We start from the raw sequence: 5,282 nt of genomic DNA, 5'->3' as shown, positions 1-5,282 counted from the left end.
TATATTATGTAGCTTTTACAGGAAAAAAGTAGCTTAATACGAAAAATAAAGTTGTTGCATCTGTTATTAGTGATTCATAAGCACACTGACACTCTTGAAAGAAAAGTAGGGGAAAGGAGAGTTAAGGGTGGGGAGGAGAAGTGGGCTGGATTTACTTCAAACATGTCAAGCTCAACAGCGTGAAAAGTTAATCTCCCTCTAAGAAGAGTACGTCGGTCGCTGAGGGACGCAGCGGGTGGTGAAGAACTGGAACCAGGAGGTCATATTGCCCGCTACCCCTAAGCGAAGTCAAGGAACTTAAGAGACGTCCATGTGACCGTCGGCTGTATGAAGTCAGCGCAGTGAGATGGTTCGACTTGGAATGGCAGATAGCAGGCGCTGTCGCATCTGGACGTGAAGAAATTTGCTAGAGTTGTTGCTGTATCAACGTGGACCACCCAAAATGCCTGAAAGCAACTGCGTAGCATTCGCTGCTACGTAACACGGTGTAGGAACAGTGACCGTGCGAAGGTCCTAAAAGATAGTGACCAGACAGAAGTTTCACACCTTCTCAATGAAAACTGGTTCAGACCGCAAAGGTTCAAAAAATGGTTCAAATGGCTCTGAGCACTATGCGACTTAACTTTTGAGGTCATCATTCGCCTAGGACTTAGAACTAATTAAACCTAACTAACCTAAGGACATCACACACATCCATGCCCGAGGCAGGATTCGAACCTGCGACCGTAGCGGTTGCTCGGCTTCAGACTGTAGCGCCTAGAACCGCACGACCACTCCGGCCGGCAGGCCGCAAAGGAAACGGAATTGTCTTTGTCAATGAATCAATGTCCATTTCAAGTAGTTATTCAAACACCGCGGAAGTAGCTGCAAACGATGGACATTTGAAGTAGAGTATCTCGCAAAATTCCTTAGAAATATAGTGCCACTGCCGATCTGTAAGTGTATCCCAAACACTCCAAACCTACGACTCTATAATTTAGCACCTGAGCATGTAAATAGCGATATGTGTATGTAGTAATCTCTAAATAAACAATATGTGTGGCCTTCATGTTAGTTTGTTGCGGGTATAACCCACACATACCTTGTTTTTCAAATGCTGAAGGGTGTGCCTTCCATCTGCGTTTATATTCGAGATGACAAAATCTTTTGGGAAATTGGCATGCAGACGATCATATGGGAGCTCTCTTGTTGTGAAAACAACTGTCAGTGGCTCGTATTTCTCTGCAGACGAATATTCCTGTCCAATCTACAATAATCTGCCAACACAGTAGATCTTATTGTTAATGACACCAACTTCATAACAAGAGAAGTAGAACAAGTATGACAGAACTCAGTCAAATTAAATAACGCTACGGAGATGGAATTAGATTATACACTGAAGCGCCAAAGAAACTGGTATGGACATGCGGATTCAAATACAGAGATATGTAAACAGGCATAATACGGCGCTGTGGTCGGCAACGCCTATATGAAACAACAAGTGTCTGGCATAGTTATTAAATCGATTACTACTGCTACAACGGCAGGTTGTAAAGATTTAAGTGAGTTTAAACATGCTGTTATAGTCGGCGCACGAGCGATGGAACAAAGCGTCTCCGAGCGATGAAGTGGATATTCTCCTGTACGACCATTTCAATAGTATACCGTGAATATCAGGAATCCGGTAAAGCATCAAATCTGAGTCCGGAAATAGATCCTGCAAGAACGGGACCAACGACGACTGAAGAGACTCGTTCAGAGCGATAGAAGTGCAACACTTCCGCAAATTGCTGCAGACTACAATGCCGGGCCGGCCGCAGTGGCCGTGCTGTTCTAGGCGCTTCAGTCCGGAACCGCGTGACTGCTACGGTCACAGTTTCGAATCCTGCCTCGGGCATGGATGTGTGTGATGTGCTTAGGTTAGTTAGCTTTAAGTAGTTCTAAGTTCTAGGGGACTGATGACCTAAGATGTTAAGCCCCATAATGCTCAGAGCCATTTGAACCATTTTACAATGCCGTGCCATCAACAAGTGTCAGCGTGCGAGTCACTCAACGGAACTTCATCGATACGGGCTTTCGGAACCGAAGACCCAAGCGTGTACCCTAGATGATTGCACGACAGAAAGCTTTACGCCTGTGCCCGTCGACACAGACATTGGACTGCTGATGACTGGAAACATGTCGCCTGGTCGGACGAGTCTCGTCTCAAATTGTATCGAGCGGACGGACATGTACAGGTATGGAGACAACATCATGAATTCATGAACCCTGCATGTCAGCAGGGGCTGTTCAAGCTGGTGGAGACTCTGTAATGATGGTATGGGGCGTGTGCAGTTGCAGTGATATGGGACCCCTCATACGTTTAGATACGAATCAGATAGGTGACACGTTCTGAGGCATGAAGGGATCTGTTTGGAAGTTGACGGGTCAGAACTCTAGAAGGGGACCAAGAGTTCATTTCCGTTCAAATGCAGGCGGGTTGCAGTGAGGAGAGCTGCGTCTTTGTTGTGAAGGCGGCAGCGACGACGACGACAACGAAAACTCGTTGCATAATGTTTGTCTGTCATAAACTTCACCTCCATGAACAAGGAGCGTAAATATACACGTACTTCTGGTCTAACAATTTGACGAACAACTCTTGTATACAATAAAAATCTCATACCGACCTGTGACGAATGGCATATCATGCACATAGCACAGGACAAAATGGTTCAAATGGCTCTGAGCACTATGGGACTTAACATCTTAGGTCATCAGTCCCCTAGAACTTAGAACTACTTAAACGTAACTAACCTAAGGACATCACACACATCCATGACCGAGGCAGGATTCGAACCTGCGACCGTAGCGGTCCCGCGGTTCCGGACTGCAGCGCCTAGAACCGCACGACCACCGCGGCCGGCCAGCACAGGACACATTGTATGGATGACGACGACAAAACTGAAGAGGACGCTCCTGTTACAGGTAAGCTTAGAACTTCCAAACAGGTGCCCACGTAAACAACATGAGCACACTCGTAGACTTGGAGAAAAAGGAGTTGCATGCCGCTGAAGTAAGAGAGCCAGAAGGGTGAGGACGACTTCCTCCATCATTGCAGCCTACTTCAAGGCATTTACCGCAGATTGGACTGCCCACTTTCTGCCTTCCAGTGTATCCTCGGAAATCCGTGGAAAGAAAATTCTTATGCCGATGATGTAGCTTAGTATTCGGCACGCGAGAAAAGGGTTTTCTGATGTACTCGAGTCAACATCATACACACAGGATTCTATAAATTTATCAATTCTCGTTAGGAAATAATGGAGTTTATACGTATACACTCGTACGAAATAGAAATTAAACTATCTTTGCCTAGGAACTGATAGCTGCTGTATCTCAAGTTCTCCTCGTTGCAACAATCACGATAACATAGACGACGAAGGATGTCTCATTGTCTGTACTTTCCCACATTGTTATAAGTACCCGTTGCATTAGCTTGTTCTTAGATTTGCCAGTGCCTGTCCTCAACCTGTTGAGTTATCTGCGTGTAGCCCACTCCAAGTAGTGTCTGGCTCCAGCCCTGCTTCGAGGAGACTTACTTTGCCGCTAACAGTTTTTAACAGTCTTTCTTGATTGATGTATTTAGCGCAGATGTTGGGTGTAAAAAGCTCTCGACTTTAACGTAGGTCTTGATGGAGACTGCCTCCTAGATTGCCAATAATAATGAAGTTCTACCTAGAGTGCTCAATACTATTGTGGATCGGAATGTTGGGCGATAAAGACGCTGCTGATGGTGTAAAAGTTGCTCTACTTCATACAGAACAGAAACAAAGGTGGATGAAAGACTGGTTCAAGGACCGTCAAAGATCACTCACGAAAACTTGTTGACAGAATTGAGGTAGAAAGAAAAAAAAATGATTATTACAACATTTTTTGTCTTGATGGTGTAACAGTTGATACATTCCTGGAAATGCTTCTCCCCATACATAGTGTCACAGCACTCTCTCGGCTGACAATAAGTCTGCCTAGGGTGGTACAAATCCGCTCGAACGAAAGAAGTAGAAGCAGCTGTAAACGAAAGTGAAGGAGTAATAGCCGGACGCCTGAAACCGACTCATGAGGATTGTAGTGCACATGCTATGCTGTCCCTGATATACACCAGGAAGTAAGGAAGTAGCCGCAGATGTCGAAGGGAAGACATGTACAGAAAAAGAGCTAAGCGACGCCTAGAAGATAGATAATACTGCCAATACTTCCCGACAATAATACTGACCGTTTAGAAGTGGGATTGAGAAATTCCACAATAACATTGAAAAGATCAAAAATTATGCAAGTATATTGCGCTTCCTGGAGATATTGTGCTGTTTATGGGCAATGTTGACAGCATCCTTGACATTTTGTCGCTTGATACACAGCCCAAGGAGCTTTGGTTGCGGTTGATTTGTTGTTGTGAGTGGAAAATGAGTTCAAACCAAGATGAAAGAGCATTATTATTAGCATGTGTAGAAATGTAAGAATGATGCATCATATGATATGTTGCTCAAGATATATAGGGAGCGACCATGATGGAAGATGTTTTGGGAAATTTAATTAACACAAGATCATAAGTAAGCGTATGCAAACAAGACCGACAGACTTCAGGGACAGGTTCCTTACACCAAAATAAGGAAACATGGGGTATAAAGCTCATAACTTAAAACCTATGAGTACCTGTCCATTAGAAGAAAAGCGTTTCACACTAGAAAAGGATGAACAAGTCCTCACAGCACTTAAACTATGCATTTTAGACCCTATGTTTACTAGAGTTTTGGTCAATACTTCCTCCTCCAAAAATAAGTAAACACAGACCTTGAAGTAGAAGAGACCTGTTTACAATATCGAAGATGAGCAAGTGCTTATATCTCTAATGGTTTGGCTTTTAGTGCCCACGTTTGCTAGATTTTTGGCAACGGCCTTGCAGCAGTGGATACACCGGTTCCCGTCAGATCACCGAAGTTAAGCGCTGTCGGGCGTGGCCGGCACTTGGATGGGTGACCATCCGGGCTGCCATGTGCTGTTTCCATTTTTCGTGGAGCACTCAGCATCGTGATACCAGTTGAGGAGCTACTCGACCTAATAGTAGGGGCTCCGGTCAAAGAAAACCGTCGTAACGACCGGGAGAGCGGTGTGCTGACCACACCCCCCTCCTAACCGCATCCTCAGTGAGGATGACACGGCGGTTGGATGGTCCCGATGGGCCACTTGTGGCCTGATGACGGTGAGCTTTATTACTAGATCTTTTTACTTTCTTCTGTATAGGGAAAGTGTCCCTAAAATTTGTCGGCGAT

General features: G+C 45.0%; 1 pseudogene; it reads left to right on the top strand.

Annotated features, from left to right (window-relative positions):
• The first annotated feature begins 4,899 nt into the window (after window positions 1–4,899).
• Window positions 4,900–5,017, top strand: LOC124723567 (annotated as a pseudogene).
• Window positions 5,018–5,282: the final 265 nt, after the last annotated feature.

Source organism: Schistocerca piceifrons, chromosome X (assembly GCF_021461385.2).
Source record: "Schistocerca piceifrons isolate TAMUIC-IGC-003096 chromosome X, iqSchPice1.1, whole genome shotgun sequence".
In the NCBI taxonomy this organism is placed as follows: domain Eukaryota; kingdom Metazoa; phylum Arthropoda; class Insecta; order Orthoptera; family Acrididae; genus Schistocerca; species Schistocerca piceifrons.
The sequence above is the reverse complement of the archived record's forward strand: the minus strand, read 5'-3'. Positions and strand labels throughout refer to the sequence as shown.